The 22,314-nt window shown below is 46.4% G+C and overlaps 1 pseudogene; it reads right to left on the bottom strand.

Moving 5' to 3' along the window:
- Positions 1-533: 533 nt before the first annotated feature.
- LOC123808333 lies at positions 534-15,087 on the bottom strand (annotated as a pseudogene).
- Between the last annotated feature and the right edge of the window lie 7,227 nt (positions 15,088-22,314).

The following is a 22,314-nucleotide window of genomic DNA, read 5'->3' on the forward strand; positions in this document are numbered from 1 at the left end:
GCACCTACATGCACATACATGCACACATATGCTTGCATAAGGGCAAACACACACGTGTAATCTTATTAGTAACATTTATGGAACACTTACTGTATGCCGTGGACCAGTGCCTAGACTTGAAACAGATTATCCCTAAATCCTCCTAACCAGCCCATAAGATAGGTGCTGTACCTTTACTAGGGTCACACATCTTGTGATCTGAGCCCAGGTTGGTCCAGTCCCAGGGCCTGTGTTCCTTCCCATGATTGCTTCTCATGTTATAAAGCTATGTACACATCATGAGTCTATCCATATACCTTTGCTATATAAATCCACATGCATTTATACCTCTGTCCACACTGTATACACCAGCTGCTCCCAGGGCCGGCCCGAAACAAAGTGATGAAGTTGAAGGAGCTTGGGCCGCTCTGACTCTCACTCTCTGTAACCTGCCCAGTCTCACGGCCCCTCCATGCCCTATGTGGTTAGCAGTCTCGGAAAGCTTCAAACCCTCTCCTCCCTAAGAAAATACGAAACAAAAATCCATTTCTGCCTCAGGACGGTGGGATAGATTCAGTGGGCTGCTCTGTGCTGGCACGCTTGGCGATCGCAGGAAGATCCAGCAGAACAGAACCGTGGTGGCAGAACCTTAGGCACTAGTGAAGGATAGAGACAGTTTACACTGAACAGGAGTGGTCTTTTAGCACTTCTCAAATCACACCTTGTAGGTGGTCCCCAACCCCACCCACGTACAAGGTTAATCTTGGTGGAAACTGGAGGAGAAAATTTTCTTTTGAAGCTTCTGAAGAAGGGGCCGAGTTTTAAATGGGGGCTTATCCTGGCTTACCCAAATGCTGCCTTGGCGTCAAATCAGATGAACCTCTAGTCCTCAAACACAAACACAAAGGTGACTTATGCACACCTTCCAAAGCTCCAGGCTCAGCCCCCCGCCCCGCCGCTCCCACCCCATCAACTCTCCTGTTTATATTTGCACTGTTCCATAGTGATTACACACTGTACTTTTAAAAAATACCCGTGTGACATTTATGAGCTTCTGCCGCTTGTATTTACAAGTATATCTTGATTTATGTTACCAAAAAAGAAAGAAAAGAAAAGAAAATCTGATCATATTGTTTTCCTGTTCAGAACCCTACGGTAGGTTCCCACTGAGCACAGGATGTAATCCTGCTCTCAACTAACAGGTCTGGCATGACCTGGCTCCTGCCCGTCTCTCCTGCCTCGACTTACCCCGCTCCTCCCCTCGCGCCTCCCCTCCAGTCCCACCGGATTGCTTTCTGTACTCAGGACAGTTTAAGTTTTTCTGTCGCAGGGTATTTATTTGTTCATGCTCTTCTTTCTGTGTGCAATACACTTTCTAGCTACACTCTTCCACTCTTCCCACTCTCTCCCCTCACCATGCCTTTGTCTTCTTCACCCCCTCCTCTGTAAGTTTTTGCTTAAATGCCACTTCCTCAGGGAAGCCTTCCTTGATTCTCGTGACTAGAAGGCTGATCATCCTGCCCTTCTCCTTCATACCAGGTATCACAATTGTAAGTCACTAATTATGTTATAATAATTTATTTAATGACCGATTCCCCCAAGTAGACTGTAAGCTCCAAGGAAGCAAGGTGTCTGTGTGTCTTATCGCTGCTCTATCCCCCATGTCTGACACAACGGCTGGTATGTGGCCGATGCTTCATTAATTGTTGCAAATTGTTTTAGAAGTGAGTAAACTGTGTTCTTAAAAAATTGTGTCTGGGCAGATGTACCTCTGAAAATGGAAAATCAGTTTCATTTGCTGTAATTTGAAGGCAAAAGTAAATACACATTTAATTAAGGCAATAAAATGTCATTGAAATTCAGTTCAACCTGTAGCCTGTCTAGATCTGAACTTGAGGCCTGAGCGATGGGTAGAAAGGGGGGATTAGCAAAGGTTAGAGGGGCATTCAAGACTAGCCCTTAGCTGAGGCTTGGTATAACCAGAGGAGTGAAGGAGAAATGCATAACTTTCCCCTGGTGCGATTCTGTGTTCCTCGTTTTTAGTCGGGGCACCCCAGGCTCCGGGAGACTGTCGAGGTGTGTCATAAGGAGCTGAGGTGACAGGGAGGAGCCAGAAAGAGGGGAGAGCCGACTCACTTTCTGTTCCCTAAGCGGTGGTTCACCACCTCTGCCTCTGATGAGAGAGTCTCACTTGCATTTCTTCCTTTTGATTTTCAATAAAAGGCAGTAGTCTGAGAAACACAGTTGTAGTTTTTCCTCTATGGAAGATTAGAAGGGAGTTCTGAAGGCAGCGGTGGGAGAGGACAGAGTAGAAGAGGAAGAATGCATCTCAGCATTCTATTAATATTAAAACATGATTCCGCTAGTTGAACCCAAGTAACGCTTGTAGTCTAGTTATTATTTTGTACCAATGTCAATTTCCTGGTTTTTAGAATGCATTATAGTTATATAAGATGTTACTATTGGGGAAAGATTGGTCAAAGCTTCAAGGGTCTTTTCTCTACCATTTTCGCAACTTCTTGTGAGTCTATAATTATTTTGAAATAAATAAAAAAAACATATATATAGCCAAAGTCTTACAAATATACACCTACTTTTAAATGCCACTTCTGGAAATTTGTACTGATTAACAGATGTATAGCCAAGTATGTTCCTCATATAATCACTCACAATAGTAAAACTTTAAAAACATTCTTAATGTCCAACAATAGGGGAGTGGATAAATAAATGATGAATTTATACATATGTGTGTGTGTGTATATATGGCAAAAGTAGGTTTATAGTTTATATGGAAAATAATATAATAATAAATTATACAAGAACAAACTGTTTTGCCTACTCACATCTGTAACCTACTTTTCCCCCACTGTGTGTGTGTATGTGTATTCTTAAAAATTATAGTGAAGATATACATTTAATGACATGAAGGAAATCCACGATTAAGTGAATACACTCAGAATCTAAGAAGACACAGGAGCGCAGGTTATTTGGGGATGGCACACAGATATATAATATTGAGACTGGAAACATGTATGCCCAGATTTCAGTGGCAGTTATTTCTGGCCCCTGGGCTTATTTGTTGATTTTAACTTTTTCACTTTGCTCATTTGTATTTGGACCGACAATGACATGTTCCTGGGGTAAGAAGTTTTCAAAGATAAAAGTAGCTTAAATTATTATAGATACAATAAAACATTTACAATGAGGCAGTTAAATCCTATAACATTAATAGCCGAGGCATTACAGTTGATAATGCAGCCACTAAAAAGAAAACTAAATTGTAAAGCTCCGAAACTGCTCTAAGTAGATGTTAATCCACGACAGATACTGTTCCTCCAAAAGAAAAGGGCTGTGATCAGTCACTTTACTCCTAACCCGTCTTCTTCCTCTTTCTTTACTGTTTCCCTTCTGATGAAATCAGTATGTTTTGATTCAAAACCAGGAGCAGGTTACAACCTTAATTCTTCTTAAACTCAGGGCAAGCCTGTGCAAAAGCTGAAAATTTGCCTTGGCTGTTGGGTAACCACAATCTTGTACTTTTGATCACAGGTGGGAAAGTTGCAGACCTCAGTAATTCCTTAAGTGCCCTGATGAGTCCTAGGAGTCTCCCTTCATAGGTCAGTCTTCCTGGACTATATTAAGTACATGAGAAACAAATGTCTTCCTCTTTTTTTTTTAGGAATTGGAATTATTTTCCTAAAACTAACTGTAGATGACATTTGTCAAATCAATTGAATGTTTTGGGGGCCTATATGCTGCTAATTATATATTAGTTATATATTATTATATGTGACTTACTCACCTGTCCTTATGCATTGTCCCCCTTTCCACATAAACTCTGCTCCATGGCGCAGAAACTGCGTCTGTGTTGTTTATCTGTACCTGACACAAGTAAGTGCTTAATAAGCATTTGCTGAGGGATGAGGATGACTCATTGATGTTGGAATACTTACTACATTCCTGGGGAGAAAGCTTGGGGCTTGGAATCTGCAGACAATCTTTGGAATCTGCAGACTCCCCTTTACCACTCACAGCTCTGCGACCCGGCGTGTTCGATGGCTCCAGCACCACCCATACAAGTGCTATCAGTAATATATACTTCTTACCTTGACATAAAGAACACACTTCCTAATGTGTGTTGGCAGCACTTAGAACAGGGCCTGGTGCATGGAAGTTGCTTCAAAGATATGGGTTGGCAATCTCTGAATTCCTCTTTTGGTCCCAGCTGTAAGTGACCTCTTTCTGCCATTGTCACTTACTTACTATTGCAGTTAAGAGCATAAGCGCTGGAGTCAGAAGGCCTGTGCTATTTTATTAAATAAGAGTGCGACCTAGAGCAAGTTGATTCAACACTCGGTACTTGGTTTTCTAATCTATAAAATGGGAATGATAACAATAGCACTTGCTCCACAGGCTTATCATGAGCTTACACTAAGAAGAAGCTTATAAAATTCTTCGAAGAGTGTGACACAGGATAAGTGCTCAGTAAAGGTGAGTCAAGAACCTCTTACCAAGCCTTTTATTACCTACTGTATTACAACTAAAGTAGTTTCAAACTGAGCCCAACTCTTGGCTGCTTTTCCTGAAGGAATTGTTCATTCTAATTTGGCCATATATAACTGTCAACTCATAGACTAGCTGCCCAGAGCTTATATGATCTTGGGCTTTGCAGCATCCTGTAGAACCTTAAGTGGGGGTGGTGTTCGCTAGTATGTTAGAATAAGTAACAACAATTCACTTTATTTTGTGCCAGATTCTGTGCAAAAAACTATGACCTTTTTATTACCCTCATCTTAATAGGTGAGGAAACAGGCTCAGAGAGGTGATGTTTTGCTCCAGCTAGTGCCTGGGATGTCAGCACTTATGCCCAGGAGTCTACACTCTTCACCATCAAGTTGCCCCATTTGCTACATTTATCACATAAAAGAGGCTATTTTAATCAATACCTTATTGCAATTTTGATCACAGGTTTTCATCTTTAGTTCCATTCAGTAGAACCTAAACCTTAAAAATGTAAGCAGCTTTCACACAGGAGCAGCTGGTTAATCTACAAGAACCAGAAAGATACATAAGCCTAGAAGAGAAAGGGAAGGGGTACAAAATAATGAGAAATGCCAAAAAACTAAATAAATACTACTCAATATATTTGGATAAAAATTCTTTTGGTTTTTAATAACAAATGGAGAATCCCATAAATATAACCAGAATTGTTATTTCATTTTTGTCTTCATGCCCAATTTATGACAATGAGTTAGTTTTTCAGCTAGAATTGTGCAGTATATGTATCCTGCTATGCCTGGCTCTTCCATCTGCAGTGTCATCGTTGTGGCAATCAGCTATGGGTGGACTAGGAGGAGAAGAGCATGGTGGTTGAAGGGGAGGGCTCAGGTTATGGACAATTCATGTCTCCATGCCACTCTCCAACCTCAACCACTCCTGCCCCTTAGTTAGGACTAAAAATGACTTGGATTCTACACTAACTCCAGCATTGTCTATTGAAATTTATATGTATTAGTATGTTTCCATTTACTCAATATTTTCACATTTCGTTTATGCAAGAGAAATGCACATAAAATATAGACGAGGGCATTCACTGCTATATTTTTTGTAACAGAAGATAAATGAAGCTAACCTAAATATCTATCAGGAAGGGACTGGTTCTGTACATGCCATAATGTAGTCACACCGAGGAATACTTAGGTGAGTTGTATGTATTGACATGAATATAATGAAAAAGAGAGTGTTGTAGGCAGTGCTGAGAATACTCATAATATTATAGAAGGGCTTTGTGAGAGTTGACATCCATAATTGCAAACTCAAATGCTTGTGGGGACCAGACCGGTTTTATAAGTGGGTCAGGTAGGGACTATGACAACCTTGGGAGAACACCCTGTGTGAAAGCAGCTGGCACCAATCACTCAGCTTCAGTTAATCATTGCTACTGGGGTGGCAGATCTTTGGATTTTCCAAGGAAGCTGTAAATCACAGTACTTTTCGTGCTACTTTGTGATAGTCTATTTTCTTCACTGCCACCTTCAAAGCTCCATGAAGACATCTCAGTTATATAAACCTCTTGATTTTTATTTTGTGGTAATTAATAGAAATATTTAGAAAATATATTTTGTAGCCCTGGCTGGCATAGGCCAGTGGATTGAGTGTGGGCCGCGAACCGAAGTGTCCCAGGTTCGATTCCCAGCCAGGGTACATGCCAGGGTTGCAGGCCATAACCCCCAGCAACTGCACATTGTTGTTTCTCTCTCTCTCTCTCTCTCTCTCTCTCTCTCTCTCTCTCTCTCCCTCCCTTCCCTCTCTAAAAATAAATAAATAAAATCTTAAAAAAAAAGAAAATATATTTTGTGTGGTCATCTGTGAACTGGATTTGTCTTGCAGTCTCCTTGCATATCAATATTGCTAGCAGTAGCTATCTCTGGAGAATCAGATTATGGCCAATATCAGTGAATGGTCTTCCAGTGACTGTTCTGTGTATTGGTTTATGCTTGAATGGCTTCTTTTTCTTTTCCCTTCCCTTCCCTTCCCTTCCCTTCCCTTCCCTTCCCTTCCCTTCCCTTCCCTTCCCTTCCCTTCCCTTCCCTTCCCTTCCCTTCCCTTCCCTTCCCTTCCCTTCCCTTTCCTTTCCTTTCTTCTTTTCTTTTCTCTTTTCTCTTCTTTTCTCCCTCCCCTCCCCTCCCCTCCCTGTTTCTTCTCTTCTCTTCTCTTCTCTTCTCTTCTCTTCTCTTCTCTTCTCTTCTCTTCTCTTCTCTTCTCTTCTCTTCTCTTCTCTTCTCTTCTCTTCTCTTCTCTTCTTTTCCATGGCAAGAACCAGTTTATTGGTCGAGGTGAGGTGAGAGACAAAGGAACTATACCCATGAGGAGTGAGGGTGAGGATGAGGGTCCCCACATCCTGGACCAGATCACAGAGGCAGGCCTTTCACTGGTCCAAGGTGAGGGGGAGTGGGTGGCTGTTGGAAATGCACAGGTCCACACTGTTCTCCAGTGAGAAGGCACCCCCTAACTGGGCCATGTCTAGCAGGGCCCTGAGGCACATGGGAACCTTGATTTCAAGAGCCACTTGATTCACCACTGTTGTCCTGGGGCCACATCTCCCCAGAGGGTGTAGCATGGCAATGACCACTTCCTTCCATGAAGATGATCAGATTTGCCACCAAGGGCCCCAGGTGGAATACACCTTGCTTTCTTGTCCTGAGGGACCTGGTGAGTGGTCTAGCCCATGACCTCTGTCAGGGAAGAGCTCCTCACCCAGCCCAGTAAGTGTGGCAGTGTCCTAATCTCTGGGCCCAGAGCCACTGCCCCTCCCCCCACAGAGCTAGTCTGACACCTGTCCCCCTCCCCTTACACCCCAGGAAGCTCAGCCCATGCCTTACTAGCCTGTCACTGTCAAGTCCCTGGGTACAGTCCTGTGCCTTGATTCTGACCCCACTAGCTGCAGACTCGTCAGGCAGACACTGCTGAAAGACTTGGTGGCTCTGGTAGAAGGCCGTCACCTCGACCCCCTACTCTGTGCAGCTGCAGCAACGGCGTGAAGGGGGAGAGGTTGAGAGATGTAAGGGGACCCGTAGCCCCAGCCCTGCATCTCCCACCCCACAGTTGGCACTTAACCTTCTGCAGGCACCAACAACCACCTCAGGGGGTTTTCAGAGGGTTCCTGGTTTGTACAGAAAGCAGGGATGTCTAAGACAGGGCACAGAAATAGCTGAGGGGGTACTCAGGGGCCACAGCCAGGCTCAGGGCACCTTCCATCTGGGAATAAGGCCAAGACCATGGCACTCAGTAGCTCCTCCAGAATTTTTTCCTGGGAATCTCAGGTTCTGCATCTGAAACTGCTGCCTGGAGAGGTGTTCAGAGTAGGAAAATCCCCAGATTCTGAGGTCACAAACTCATAGATATTGTGTTGGTCCTGGGGGTCCTTGCTCCAGCCTCCGGCCATACACAACACTTCCTTCCAGTTCAGAGTGGACTGGAAACTCCTCTCCCACGTTGGCACATCGGACTTACCCTCTTAGCAGTGTGGGCACCGCGGGCCGGGCCCAGGCCTGGGAAATGCCGATGTCCCTCCGCACAGACCCTCCCGCCAAGGGATGTGGAACTGTATGTGCTCTGGTCCCGCCAGTCCTGCTGTTCTGGGTCCAGCTGTGACACTAGCCAGGACGTGTTCTGCAGCGTTGGGGTTCTATGGTCCCACGTTGACGACGTGAGCACGCAGGGTGCTGGGCCCACCCCTGTCTTTTGGGTTCAGATAACTCTAGAACTAATGCTATATCCTCCTACCCCCAACACACCTCCTCTCAGCTGAGCTTTGGAGTGGTGGGGCTTTCTTTTCTATCTGCTATTTTTATAATAAAAAAATACACAAAACATACTTATCCTGGCCTTATGCTAGGAAGGTCTGAACTGAAATGAGTCTCCAGACCATTTGGACTGGAACCACTCTCAGGATTTTGGCCTGGCTCTGGTTTGGTTTGGTTCCTGATCTCCACCAAATGAGTTTGGTGGCCCCTGTGGGGCTCAGGTAGATAATGTCCGGCACCAGGATTTCTGCAGCCTGCTGGACCATGTGAGTCCCTGGCGGTAGAAGCAGCATTTTAAGGATATTGGGAGACAGCAATCATATATCTCATTCCCATGGAATAATTTGTGGGGAAAGGAATAATCAATTGTCATTCAGTTACTTGCTCATTCACGCATAAAGGTGTTGTGAGTGCTTATTCAGTGCCTGGTCTTGTGTTGGACCCTGACGACGCTGCGATGCTCTCGTGGAGCTCCCGGCTTTGGAGGTGACCCAAAGTGAGCAGCTACCACAAAAGTGTGAAAAGTCATGTGATGAGGGCCTGCAGGCGTTGCCTTGGGAGACCCCACCTTGGAAGTCTCCCCTGAAGAGATGCACCTGGGCTGTTTTGAGGGATGAACGGTGGGGGCGGGGGTAGTTTGGTAAAGGAATGGAGGGAACATTGCAGGCAGAGGGACACACAGGTGGGAGGAAATGTCTGAGGACAGGAGAGGACCTGGGGCTTCCTGGGAGCCGTCTGCACTCTGCACAGCCTGAGTGCTGAGTGTGTGTGGCAGGGAGTGCCAGGCTTTGGGGCCGCAGTGTGGGCAGCCGCCTGATCACAAGTGCTTGGCAGAGCAGTCAGGACACCTGGGCTCCATCCTCAAAGCACCCGAGAGTCAACAACAGGTTTTCAGCTAGGGAATTCGAGGGCTGTTTTATATATTTACGTAAACAAATACTTTCATCCGAAATGTCCACTTTTTATTTCATTGAACAAAGGGGGGAAATACTGTATTTTTAAGTGAAGATAAAGAACAACTTATTAAAAATCCTTTACAAAACCGTGTCCGAGGAACTGTAGCTAATATTAAAATACATTTACATTTTATACCTTCCTGTGCTGCTTGATTTCAGAGACATTTCATGACATGTTGTACACAGCTGGCAAGTTAAGTAAGCCATCCACTGGGAAGGTTGCTGGCAAAGGCTGAACCAGTTTCGAGGGTGTGTATGTGCTCTGTGTGGGGAGTTGGTAAAAGGAATCCATAACATTATGGTAATCCTCAATGAATATCGCCAGGGTTCCAACTGGCAGTTCATCCCATTCCTGGCATCATTGCCCAGTAAGAGCCTTGCTTCCCTGAAAAGGTAGGTTAACTCTCAATTACGAGGAAGAGACTAAACATGTTCAATTTGGTAAGAACTTGACTTCGCCACCTCACAAGGGGAAAGGGGGAAGTTGGTCGTTTTGGAGAGGGAATGAAGGGTGGGGAGGGAGGAGCAGAATGGGGTGACTGGTGGTGTTGTGAAAGCCCCACAGTTGCTGTCTAGGTGGTTTTTCACCCCTGCAGCAGGGTGAGGTCATTTGCTGCTGCAAATGCATCCATCCCTGGTTTTCTGGTCGTTTTGCCACGACGACATGCATGTTGCTGTGAGGAGTTTAGAGACAGAATAAGCAGGGTTCAAATTTTCCTCTGCAGCATACTTAGCAGTGAGAGCCTGGAAACGTTGCTTATCCTAAGTGATCTGATTTAAGGTGCCTACTTGGTGTGGACTTTGGTGGGAATTAAATGAGATATTTATGTATAGTGACTTGCACAGAACTGATGTTCAATAGGTATTAATTTCTTTCTTGACCTAGGACTGAACCTACCTGTAATTGGCTTCCAGTGGAATAACCATTTGTCTCCCTGACTCTCATGCTCCCTTTTCGCCTGTGAAGAAGCACATGTTTAGGGAAACGTGAGCAAACTTGGGTAGCAGAATGACCTGCATTCCAATCCTGGTGTTACCACTTACTCTGGGAAGGTGACTCAGTACCTTTGAGACTTAGGTTCCTTCTCTGTAAAATGGGAGCAGTATTGCCCAATAGTCCCTGCACCTCCCACGGGCATTGTGAGGATTCAATGAAGTTAGGCAGGTTCTCACCCTTCAGAATGCCTCAGTATCACCCAGGCAGCTTGTTCAGACAGATCGCTGGACTCTGTCCTCGGGGGTTCTATTCAGAGAGTCTGGGGTGGGGCCTGAGAATTTGCATATCTGACCAGTTCCTGGTGATACTGCTGCGGTGGTCCCAGTGCCTGGTATGCAGTGGCCACTGGGTGGATGTGAGCTACTAGTACCCTTTGCCCTTTGGGGCAGGGATGCTGTTATAGGTCCCACTACCTGGCTATAATTCCAACTTTATGGTTCTTATTTTGTCTATGTCAAATAATGACTCAATTTGCAATTTATGTAGAGCTAATACAAGCACCAAGGAGGAACTCAATGTTCTAGGTGGTTAGAATCCACAAGTCATTGCTGCTGAGGACATCGGTGACCCAGACACAGGAATGGGGGGCCTAGGCTGACCAGGTTGTATCAGCCTGGCCCCCTTGAAGAATTCCTGGATTAAAAAACAAGTTCTGTAACATTCTTCTGTCACACAATGCCCACTACCAGGTGTTAAGGGCATGTTTTGGGGAAATTGGAGAAAATGACAGGAGTCTCCTTTTTGGCTTATAGAAAGCCCCATCGTACCCAGGGGTTTTAAGTGTGTACAGGATGGCTCTCGCCACTGAGGAAATCATAGGCCCCGACTCTTTCATTTTAGAAGGTGGCTGACAAAGATAAGGGGCACGGTCACACCTCCGCCACGTAATGAGCCATCTAAATTGCAGATGAAAAATTAACAGCTTCTCCTCCCTCCTACCAACCTACCCATCTACCCACCCATCCACCCACCCACCCAACACTTAAACTGTCCTTTGTCATTGCTTCTCCGAGGAACTGAGCCACAGGAGATGTAAGCCTTCAAACAGAGCCAGGGCTGGGACTCGGTGTTGCCTTAGGATTAAGAGTTTAGGTCTTGAGGGCAGGAAGATGCGGCCCATCTCCTCACTTCCTAGCTTGGAGAGCGCGACCTCAGAAATGATCTTCTACATCCCCATTCTTTCATCTAAACTGAGGGCAGTAATAGCACTTATTCCAAAGGATTCTTGTCAGGCTTAATTATGTAAGCAAGTTAGGACTCAGTAAGTCACAGCTATTGTTACTGTGGGGGGCTCTTTCAGACTCTAGGGTTGGAACTGACTCCTGCACGCTTTCTCTGAGCTGCCACTGTTCTAGAATTATCCAGCAGTGTTCTTTGGTTTGTGGGGCCTAGGTTCTCTCCTTCCCTCAATTTGTCCTTATGATTTTGGACTGAAAGAGAAGGGATGAGCCTTTTGCTTGGGGCCTGGGGAGCGAAGTGGGGACCCAGAGACAGTGCAAGGTGTGTGAGGAGTCTGACCCTGTTGGATCCCAAAAACTGACTCTCAGCCCCTGTGAGGTGGAGGTCAGAGCCACAAGCTGGCAGCCCTGTTCTCCCCAGGTGATCTGGGACACTCAGTGGCTCAGAGGCCAAGGCGACCGACCAAATAAGAGCAGAGCTGGGGAAGGGCTGACCCACGGCATCCGGGTTTGAGGTCCCAGGAGCAGCCCCCTGGTCAGGGCAGCAGTGTTTTCATATAGGCCACAGCATCCATGGAGCAGACCTCATGCATGGGGAGTACATTGCAATGAAGAACAGGAGAGGGTTTGCTTCTAAGGCTGTCCCTCTGTGTGGGGAGAAACACGGAGTAATGGGGGTCGGAGGGACTGCAGTTACACAGGGGGGAGCTGGTGAGGCCTGGGGGCACGTGGGTGACACAGCTAAGGACTGCCGCTGGGTGCTGGGCACGTGGTGAGCAGCCAGGAACTGGCCGTCAGTACCAGCTGTTTCCTGACACTGACCTTCCCCTGTGCCTGTGGGATTGGGCATTCTCTGCTTTGCATATTGAAGGACACGAGACCTCTCAGCCTCTCCTTCCGTGAGATTCTTTGAAGACAGCAGGGTGGGATGTTAGCTCTATACCAAAGTCTATTTTCTGCAACAGAACCACAAAGTACTTACTTTTGAGAAGAAAGTAACTCATGCCTTAGGTGCTGCAAAATAGTGACGATGCTGGCTGGTTTCAATGAAAACTGGACTTGGACTCCGAAGACCTGGATTCAGGTGCCAGCCCTGTGACCTTTGCGCTTTGAGGCCACAGAGGATTTATTTAAATTCCTAACTACCTGCCCTACCACCAGAAAACAAGCAGAAACATGTTCTATAAACTGTAAAGTTCTGTTAAAGGAATTAAGGAAAGTGCTTTTGGTGTGGCTGATGATGACGTCTCCTAGGGTTACCAGCATTCAACCAGGGGATGGTCCTTTATTCCGAAATGAAGACGGGGGAAGGGTGAGGAGGTATTTGGGGATATCCCTGGCAGTTCACAACCTACGCCTGAGGTCCACAGACCTGAGCCCAGTAGTCCGATTAGAAGGAGATATCGAGCCAAATCTGAGGTTATGACAGGTGCCCCTCCTCCCTGCACTGCTGTGGCCGTTCAGGTCTGCCTACCATCCAGACCATGAACTTCTAGCTCAAGGACCGTGTTATCTTCTCTTTGCTATCCAGCCCCCAGCATGGGGCAGCCACACAGTGGAGATTCTGTCAGGGGGCAGCCACACAGTGGAGATTCTGTCAGGGTTTATGGAAGTTTTCAGAGTGAGTAGAAGAATGTATGGGGTTTTGGTTTTTTTGGGGGGTAGGGGATAATGGTCTTTGTTTATATACGGCACACTTACTCTCTCTCATGCTCACCTCTCTTTTCTAAAATGTCCTTAGAGGAATCCACAGCTCTGGGGAGACTGGAAAATGGAAGCACAAATCTGCAGGCCTAGAAAACAGGAAAACCTGAGAAAACAAGAATTGCTTTCCTTTCTGAGCCATATGTGCTGTGTATCCACTTTGGGGAAGAAAGGAGACTTGGAAACTGGCTGCTGTTGGTGCGGTGGAGTGGGGTCAGGGCAATGGGCAAATGTGGCGGAGAATTTGTCAGTCTCGACACAACAATACTGTTGGTCTTAAAGGAGATGTGAACCCTTGGTACTTCCAGTCCTGGGAATAATTGCTTTTTCAAATAGGACAGGGAACTTACTACAAAATAAATCTGGTGATGGCTTCCGTAATTGTTAGGGTTGAGATAGGCGATCTGTGTGTTTGCTGAATGCGACTGTGGAACTAAGCCAGGGAACTTCTTGGTTTTATGTTGGTTTCTCTTGTTGCTCCCATAACCTCTTAGGAATGGTGATGACAATGACATCGATGGGACAGTGTCCTTTCACTGTGCGCTTGCTCTAGTGCCACCCCATGTGTGCTTTGTCTTATCTTTCAGAATTCTATAAGGGTGGTTACAAGTTCGACCCCATTTTGCAGGTGAAGAAACTGAGGTACAGAGGGTGTAAGTGATTTGCCCAAGGTAACACCGTCAGTCACCTTAATGTGAACCGTGTTTGAACCCACACCAAGAGCTACATCCATTTTCCACCCCTGGATCACCTCCATTGAAAAAAAGAAAATAGAGTTTCAGATGCGATTATGCAGCCCTGCTCTGAAGAATTTTCTAAGCAGTTCAAATAAAGCACTTCAAATACAGATCGTGCGTATGCCTGTGACGAGGAGTCCTCCCCCTCCACAGCACCTCCCTGCGAAGACGTTTCATAGACTCTGCCCAGGGTTCAACCTGGGGTCTGGGCATGAAAATGTGACAAGAAAACAATAAAAGAAAAGAAAACAAAAGACCCCAAAGGCTGTAACTGATCATGAAAGAAACATGCTTTCTCAGCCTCACAAGATGTCAGTTTGATTCTCTTTGTTCTAAAAGCTCTGGTTTCACACAGCATCCATTTCTCCTAATAATAGGCTTTTTAATTCTTCATCTCATGACGCAGCCTGGTCTTGAGGATTCTTACCATCTCTATTGCTCATCCAGGATGACAGACAGGTGCACTGTGACTTTGTTCCTTCCCTTCTTTTCTCTTCCTGTCCTGTCACTCATGGTTCCCACCCCAGTGGGAGCAGGGGCCCTGAGCAGACTCCCCCTTTTCCTCCACCTCCTCTCCTCCCACACAGCCATGCTCAGCTCTTTGAGTTCTCCGCAGAGCATCATCTGCTTCTCCGTGAATAAGTTTGTCTTTCTTTTTTACCCCCACCCCTCCACGGTGACTCTTGTGTCAGCCGGGTGTGCTGCAGGCACTTCTGCGTGGGGGGACCAGTATTTCTGACTGATTGTCTGTCTGAGCGAACATCTGTCATGCATGAGCTCTGTTCTGGGCATGTGCTGAGAGTTTGGGACAGATGGTCTCGTTTGCTCCTTACCACACCCAGGTAAGACAGATCCTGGCGGTCAACCCATCGTATGGATGAGCAAATGGGGGCACAAGATGTCCAAGAAAATACAGTGTTTTAGTATTCTGGAGATTTTTATGGGAAAATTGGAGAAAGTTAAGAGAAATCTCTGGCTTTAGAAGTTCTCAGCCCAATGGGCCTCAGAGAATCAACGTGGACAATCACCTCAGGGAAGTTCGAGCCAAGCAGTAACGATACCTAGACAGGTTCCAGAACATCCACAGACCGGTTAGATGACCCAGACTGACCGTTCTCTAACCACAGGAGAGCACAGGAGTGGCGGTGAGAAATGGCCCTTCGCCTCACCTGCCACCTCCTGCGAGACCTCCGCCCTGTCGTTTGCATCTCGCCCACACTTTGCTCTCATCGTGGACATTCATGAGGCAGGTGGGGCGCCCTCAGGACAGCAGGGCTCAGGGGGTCAGGTAGGTCAGGATCGCTTAGGAAACTTATCTAAAATAAAAATGCTGGAAATTCCAAATCAGGGCCCAGAAGAGGGACCCAGGGTTTTAATTTTTACCAAGCACCCCCAGAGATCCTGGAAGTAAGTCTCCAAGGCACTATTTAAAAAAGTAACCACTGCTTCTCTGACTGAGGCATTAGGACAAGGAAGAAAAAGGATCAGCTGGTCAGGGCTGCCTTTCTCTCAGGCAGCCCCTCCCAGGTGCCTGGAGCATCACCCAGCTGCCATCGCCCTCGCCCCTGACCTCTGTTGCTGAGGGGATGCGGCCAAGGAGCTGTGCATCTTGCTCTGCTGAGTGTATGGTAGGAGTGCAGTAATATTTGTTATTATTTTTTATTCCTCTTGACTAGGATCAAGATGTTTATGTTTTGGTGTAAGACCTACCAAGGGATTCCCTGACTTCCGAGTGCCCAGGTAGACCAACGGACATGGTCGGGAAAGAGTGGGGACGAGATGCAGCACCGAGGACAGGATGTAGAGACCGCTGCTTGTTTAGGTGCAGACACAGCTGCAGTTGCCCCCAAACTAACTTTCCTCTGACTAAATGATGCTGGAAGCCTCGCCTGCCCTGGAAGGCTGTGTTTTCCCCAAGGAGGGGTCACCCATCCCGTCTCATCCTGTGTGACACTCTCAGCCTTGACACTCCATTTGCAGCCAACAGGTCAGTGTCAGGTTGCCTATAGTCACTGGCTCCGTGAGGTTGGTAACATCTCTGAACGTGTCTTTTCTGCAGTTAGTTCTTTGACTTTCCCTTGGTCCATAGCATGCTTCTATAATCCCAACTCCTCTGATGTCCACACGGACCCTGCTAGGCAGGAAACACGTCTGCCTGGAGAGGACGGCAAAGTAACTGCAATGTAGAAAGTGCCCAGTAAGTGTCTGTGGGTTGAGTAAGTAATCGTAATTTTGCAATTTTTCAGTGAGGTATTGTCCCCAAATGAGATTCTGTGGGCTGGACCAGTGTAAATCCATATAAAGTTTCACTCTTCTCACACAAAAATGAGAAAATTGAAGGTAATGTATTAAGCTTTTCATAAAGCTAAATTTATTGTTAAAAGGTTGCTCTGAGACTGTGTTCTCCCTAATTTGGGGCTACATTGATTAAGTCAGTCCCCATCCCATTCCTTTGAGTAGGCTTCCTCCTCCCCTGCTTACATGACTAAAGAGACCTCTAGGAGTCGTCTGCCTGAGCCTATTCTTTCCCCCTTGTGGACCGGGGCTTGTACTTTATTTTATTCCCCCCACCCCCTTATCTATCGGGACTTTTAGTCACAAATCAGAGGAGCTGAATCTCACTGACGTGGGCATTTTCTCAAGCATAGGAAGACTGTTTAAAAGAGGTTGGGTGTAAAGGCAGTGTGCTGTCCTGAGCTGGATCCTGGGCAGAAGAAGTACATTGGTGGAAACACTGGGAAATCTGAATGCAGCCTGCACGTCAACTGATGGCCATCCACCGACGGCCATGTCTCAGTGGTGCAGAATGTGCCACAGTCAACAGCAGGAGAAAGTGAGTGAATGGTACAGGAGGTCTCTGTGCTATTTTTGCAACTTTTCTATGAACCTAAAATTATTCCAAAGTAAAAGGTTTATTAAAAAAAAAGATAAACGCTCAGAATCTCAAGTTCAACAATCCATTAGATTGCAGCTACCTTTTGACAATGTCAATCAGAGCCTATCAGCATTTTTCTTGAAATCTTTCAAAGGCTTCCCATTGCACCATAAATAAAACCCCAAATCCTTACCAGGCCGCTGTGAAAGGGCCCAGCCTGTGTCTCAAACCTGATCTCTGGTCGCTCTGCCCTCTCTACCTTTGTCTGATGATTTTACTCTGGTCATACTGACCTTCCTACAGCCTCTCAGCTGGGCTGCACTGTCTCCACCTCAGTCCTCTGCACAGGCCGCTGCCTCAAGCCCTTTCCGCCCAGGTCTTTGCGTGGCCGGCTCCTCTGGTACTCAGGGCCATGGCTTCGCGCCTACCTGTCCTGAAGTAGCTTCCCTGCTTCCCTGTCACTCCTTCACTTCTATTTTGTGATCTTCAAAACACTTCACACTATCAAATGAAATGATTTATTTACTTAGTAGTTATTTGTTTATTGCCTCCCCCTCCGCCAGCTCCATGAGGCCAGGGGTTTCCTGCTCATCACCTTGTCCCCAGCATGTAGAGCAGTGTCTGGCACACAGTAGGGGCTCTGTAATTATTCGCTCAATGATCAAACGAAAGGACATTTCAGCCATTTGATGGCCCCCTGTACTTTCCCCTCCCACAGCTCCCGCCCCGCTGGTTATAACTGCCTGTGCATCTGTCTCCTTCCCTGGGCCCTGACCTCCGACCTGAAATGTTATTCACCTTCACACTCCTACATGTGGTCCGGTGACTGGAACAGTGCCAGCATTCGGCAACAGCGGGACTCCCTGGGGCTTGGACGCTCGCTGGCAGACTTGGGGAGTCAGAGGTGAGCCCTATTCTAGACGAGACCAGTCACTGACCACTTCCTTCATCTTTGCATCATCAGTGCCCAGCATTAGAACACACAGAATACATGGTTTTTGAATGAATAAAGGAGCAGGTGGGAAAAGGCAGTTTGCCTGTGGTACCTGAGGGGGATTCAGAAATGGATTTTGAAATTCAGCCAATATCTAAATATTGGCCCACGGAGTGGGACCAGAGGAGGTGTGAGTGTGGGGTGTCCCTTTATTCTGTCCTGCATTTTCTCTGGGCCTCTTGTCAGCCACACTTTGTCCAGGCAGAGTTCTTCTTGGCCTTCCCACTTTCCTGTTGGTGAGGCTCCCTTACCTCCCTTTTCCATCCTCTCCCTGAGCCAGGGTGTTTCCCCAGCTGCAGGCCCACAGCTGCTGGTTCCGCTTCCCCAGCAGCCGCGCTCAGCAGTGCCCGCCACGTTCTGGGGAGGACACCCAGGGGGAGGAGCTTAATGTCTGTCTTCTGCCAGTTAAGCGTCAGTCCTTCATCTTCTCTGATTTAAGGAGGAAATAGCACAGTACCACGGAGAGTGTGCAACTAGCAGTTAGACTGGATGGGTTCCCAACCCTGCCTTATAATAAGTGAGTAAGTAACCTTGGGCAGGAAATTTAACCTCCCAGAGCCTTGGTTTCCTCATCCTTGGGATAGGGATGTGGATTTTGATGGATGGTGCATGCAACATGTGTGTGCACACACATACTTCACGTAGCTGACGTTATTCTTTCACACTTAGCCGAAATCTCAACTGCTTTCTCTAGAGTAGGTCACTTGGCCTCAGCCCTGTCTAAGTTTCCTTAATAGTGCTTTTCACAATTTATAATATATTGATTTATATGTGTTTTGTGTTGTCTGCCTCATTAGACTGTAGGTAGGAAGTATAGTTACTTGTTACCACTGTATCTCAGATGTGGCGACACTGACAAGTATAGAGTTCATACAGCAATGTCATACTTAATACTTAAATTATTTTATGGACAGTGGGGAAATTAGAAAAAAGTAAAAAGGAAACCTCTGGGCAACAAGGTTAGTGGAGAGGGTGATTCAGATTCACAAAGGTCAAGCTGTGGAGTGTCTCTCGTCTCTTCCGACGAGAGATGGCATGGGTTTTAATGGTTGTTAATTGACGATCAGCCCCCCAAATTTGAGAATATAAAATGGGATGCCTCTGTGCAGTTTCAGTTCATTTTAGTAATGAACTCAGTTGGCATTTTCCCTCTGGAATGCTGTTACTAAAACAAACTTGACAGAGACCCCGTCTGCAGGTACAACAGCGTGACTACATAATGAAGTGTGATGTACAGCAGGAGTCCCAGTATTGCTCTGGCCACGGTGTGGCGCTTAGAATGAATGAGAGCCACGGGGATCTCATTAACCTCACCACTTAGCGCCCACCTGGGGAGAGAAGATCATTTCTGATCGTACTGGCCCACTAGCGTGGTGCATGCCCAGGAGAGGGAAATTGATGGGGAGCAGTAAAGGGAGCAAGAGTATTTATCCCAGCTCCTTTGGCATTTGCAGACAGACCTAAGACAGACCACTACTGAAGAAGATTTATAGAAGTAAATTGAGGTCATGGTCAGAAGGCTTAGTCAGATAGTTTATTAGTCAGGCTTTCATCTGTTATTCATTGAGCATCTACTATGCGCTAGGCACTATTCCAGGCAGTGGGGATTGAGTGGTGAAGAAGCCACAGTCCTTTTCCAAGGAGCTTACGTTCTGGTGGGAAGAGATAGACAGCCACAAATGAGTGCATTCATCAGTTACTTCTGCCAAGAAAATGAAACAGGGTAATGTTACAAGCAGTTACTCTGAAGGGGATGGTGGGGACTGTTTCAGGGTGATGGTCAGGGAAGACTTCTCCAAAAATGTGAAATGGGAGTGAACAGCGGCTTTGTGGATGGAGACAGCAGCGCGGAGGTGGACACTAATAGCACCTGAGGCCGAGGAATAGCACAGGGAAGCCCTGTACCTGCGGTGAGTTGAGTGGGCGGGAACAAACCAAAAGATCCCACAACCCCTTCCAAGTAGGAAAATAGAGGTTATGAACATCTCCACATTCTTTACTACTTACCAGTGATGTTTATTATGTAGCAGCAGTGTGACCCTGGACAAGTTATTCACTCTAGCTGTTAGAGAACTTGCTTGTCACTCTAATTTGACAGCTATAACACAACAGTGATAATGACTACACACTTCACAGCCTTGTGAGAATTACACATGATAGCAATAAATGCTAATAACTATCGAATACTTATGTACTGGGCACCATGCTAAGTGCTGCATGTGTAATGCTGTAGTCAACCTTGATAACCTGCCTAATAAGGCAAGATGCATATAACCCCCATTCTGCAGATGAGCAACCTGAGTGCAGAGAGGGTGAGTAAACTGTTCGGTTTACCCACAGTTGGGACTTGAATCCAAGGACTCTTCTTCCAAAGCCCTCCACCTTACCCCAACATCTTCCATACACAGAAGCCTTGAACGTTGCCCTGTCAGAGGCCTTAGCCCAGGTGTCTCTCGGTGCTTCTAGGTCTGCCATTACCACACACTGTCTTTCTTCCACTTTGTACCAACTGTGAGTGATCTTCGAATCTGCATTGTAGAATGTGACATTTAGAAGTCAGCGATTTTGCCACAGAGCTGGAGCTGGAAGCCAGACCTTCTCATTGCCAATTCCCTCAGTGCAATCCTACATTGCCAATGTAGGTCTTTCCCCTACAGTCTGCTGCCCTGGAGGTTTTACTTATTTTAAACAAGCACATTTTGAAAGGAACCCTAAAAAATACACATTGCATTTCCTTCAGTAGATCCAGCTGTGTGCAAAACAATAGGTTCAATTTTATTCCTTAACACTGCTTCCATTAACATTTAAAACATCCCTACATATTCATTGTTCCTATTTTAAGGGGAAGAAAATCGTCAGAACGTTTCAGTGTTCATCAGCGGAAGAAACCCACCAGGATTCTGCACTGACACCTACTCTGCCCCCAGGCGCCCGGGCCTTTCTCTCTGGGCCCGCCTGTGCTCCTCCCTGTGTCTATCCCAGGAATTTCCAGGTTTCCTGGAGACTTTTCAGGTAGGAAACTTGGTTCCTAGTGAGGTTTTGTTTTTTGACTGTGGTCATTCCTGTCCTCTTGGAATTCTGGGGCTAAACTTTAAAGTCGAAAAACTTTCTATTAAAAAAATCTTTTAATGAAGTCCTTGGATAGGATTGTTAGAATACAGACTCAACCCCAGAGACTGCAGGAAAGCACATCTGAGCTCCCTGCCTTGCAACGCCAAGGGAGGAGGGCAGGACGGAGGACGAACACAGCAGCAGGAGCGTCCGTACCCTTGTGACCGATGCGCCTGAGGCACTCTGTGATCTTTCTCTGAGCTTGGTGCAGACTTACAGCTAGGGTCCACATGTTTTCTTTGGACTCGCGACTCTCATATTTAACCATCTACTCTGTTTCTCCACTTAAAAGTCCAACAGGCAACTCACATTTAATGTGATAAAAACACACGCCTCATCTTCATCCCCAAACTTGTTTCTCTCTCAGTCTTTCCCACCTCTGTTAATAACTTGATCCTTTGCAGCACTTGTGTTGGAGTTTTCCCCACCACTTTTATTCCCCTTATACAACTCCATGTCTGATTCATCAGCAACACCCATTGGTCTTCACCTTCAGAGTAGATTCAGAAGCTGACCAGGTCTCACTGCCTTCTTGGCTGCCACCACAGAAATAAGCCACCATCCTCTGCTATTTCCAGTGTCCTAATTGGCCTTCTCCTTTTCCTTGCGCCCTTCTTCATGCTCAATGTGGCCACCCGAGCGATCCTTTTAAATCTGCATTGGTGCACGCCCTGCCTTTGTTCAAAACATCCCCTGGCATCCTGTTTCTCAGAACAAAAGGTAAATCCTTAAAACAGCTTATTCAGCCCTCCAGGATCTCACCCACCGCCCATTATCACTCTGATGTCATCTAATCTACCCCCCTGTCCACTCTGCAATGTAAGTTCTGCGTGAGCAGGAACGCTTGTCTGTCTTTTCACTCAATTTCCAGTGTCTAGAGTAGCACTTGGCACGCAGCAAGCACGTGAACATATTTATTACATGAATGAGTGGCTAAGGGATTGACATAGTGCCCGACTATATTAAGTCAGGAATCATTTCATTACAAAACAACTGAAAACCGTATCAAATGGGAATGTGATTGGATCACTTCTGCTGTGGTTGGAGATTCAGAGGTGCATTACTCTCAGGATGCTCTCTTCAGCAGCTCAAATGAAGCCATTAGTCATTGACTCCCTTTGTCGATTGTCTCTATTTTGTTCTCTGTTTGCTTCATTCTCAGATAGGCTTTCCTGGTCACCATAAGCTTCAGGCTTAGACAATACCACATTAGTAATACCAGTGGGGTGGGGTAAGGGGGCATGTCTTTTCCAATGCTTCCATCCAAAGTCCTAAGAGACAATCTCATTGGCCTAGCTTGAATTGGGTGCCTCTTCCTGAACCAATCACTGTGATCCAGGGGGCTGAAATGCTCTCATTGGCCAAGGTGAATCATTGGACCACCACTAGAGTAGAGTGAGAGTAGGGCTATCAGGCCAATGGACACTCCATAGACTGAGAAAGAGGGAGGACACTTCTATAAAGGGAAGTGTAAGTG

This window comes from Phyllostomus hastatus, unplaced genomic scaffold (genome assembly GCF_019186645.2).
Source record: "Phyllostomus hastatus isolate PE091 unplaced genomic scaffold, TTU_PhHast_1.1 phas_contig_150, whole genome shotgun sequence".
In the NCBI taxonomy this organism is placed as follows: domain Eukaryota; kingdom Metazoa; phylum Chordata; class Mammalia; order Chiroptera; family Phyllostomidae; genus Phyllostomus; species Phyllostomus hastatus.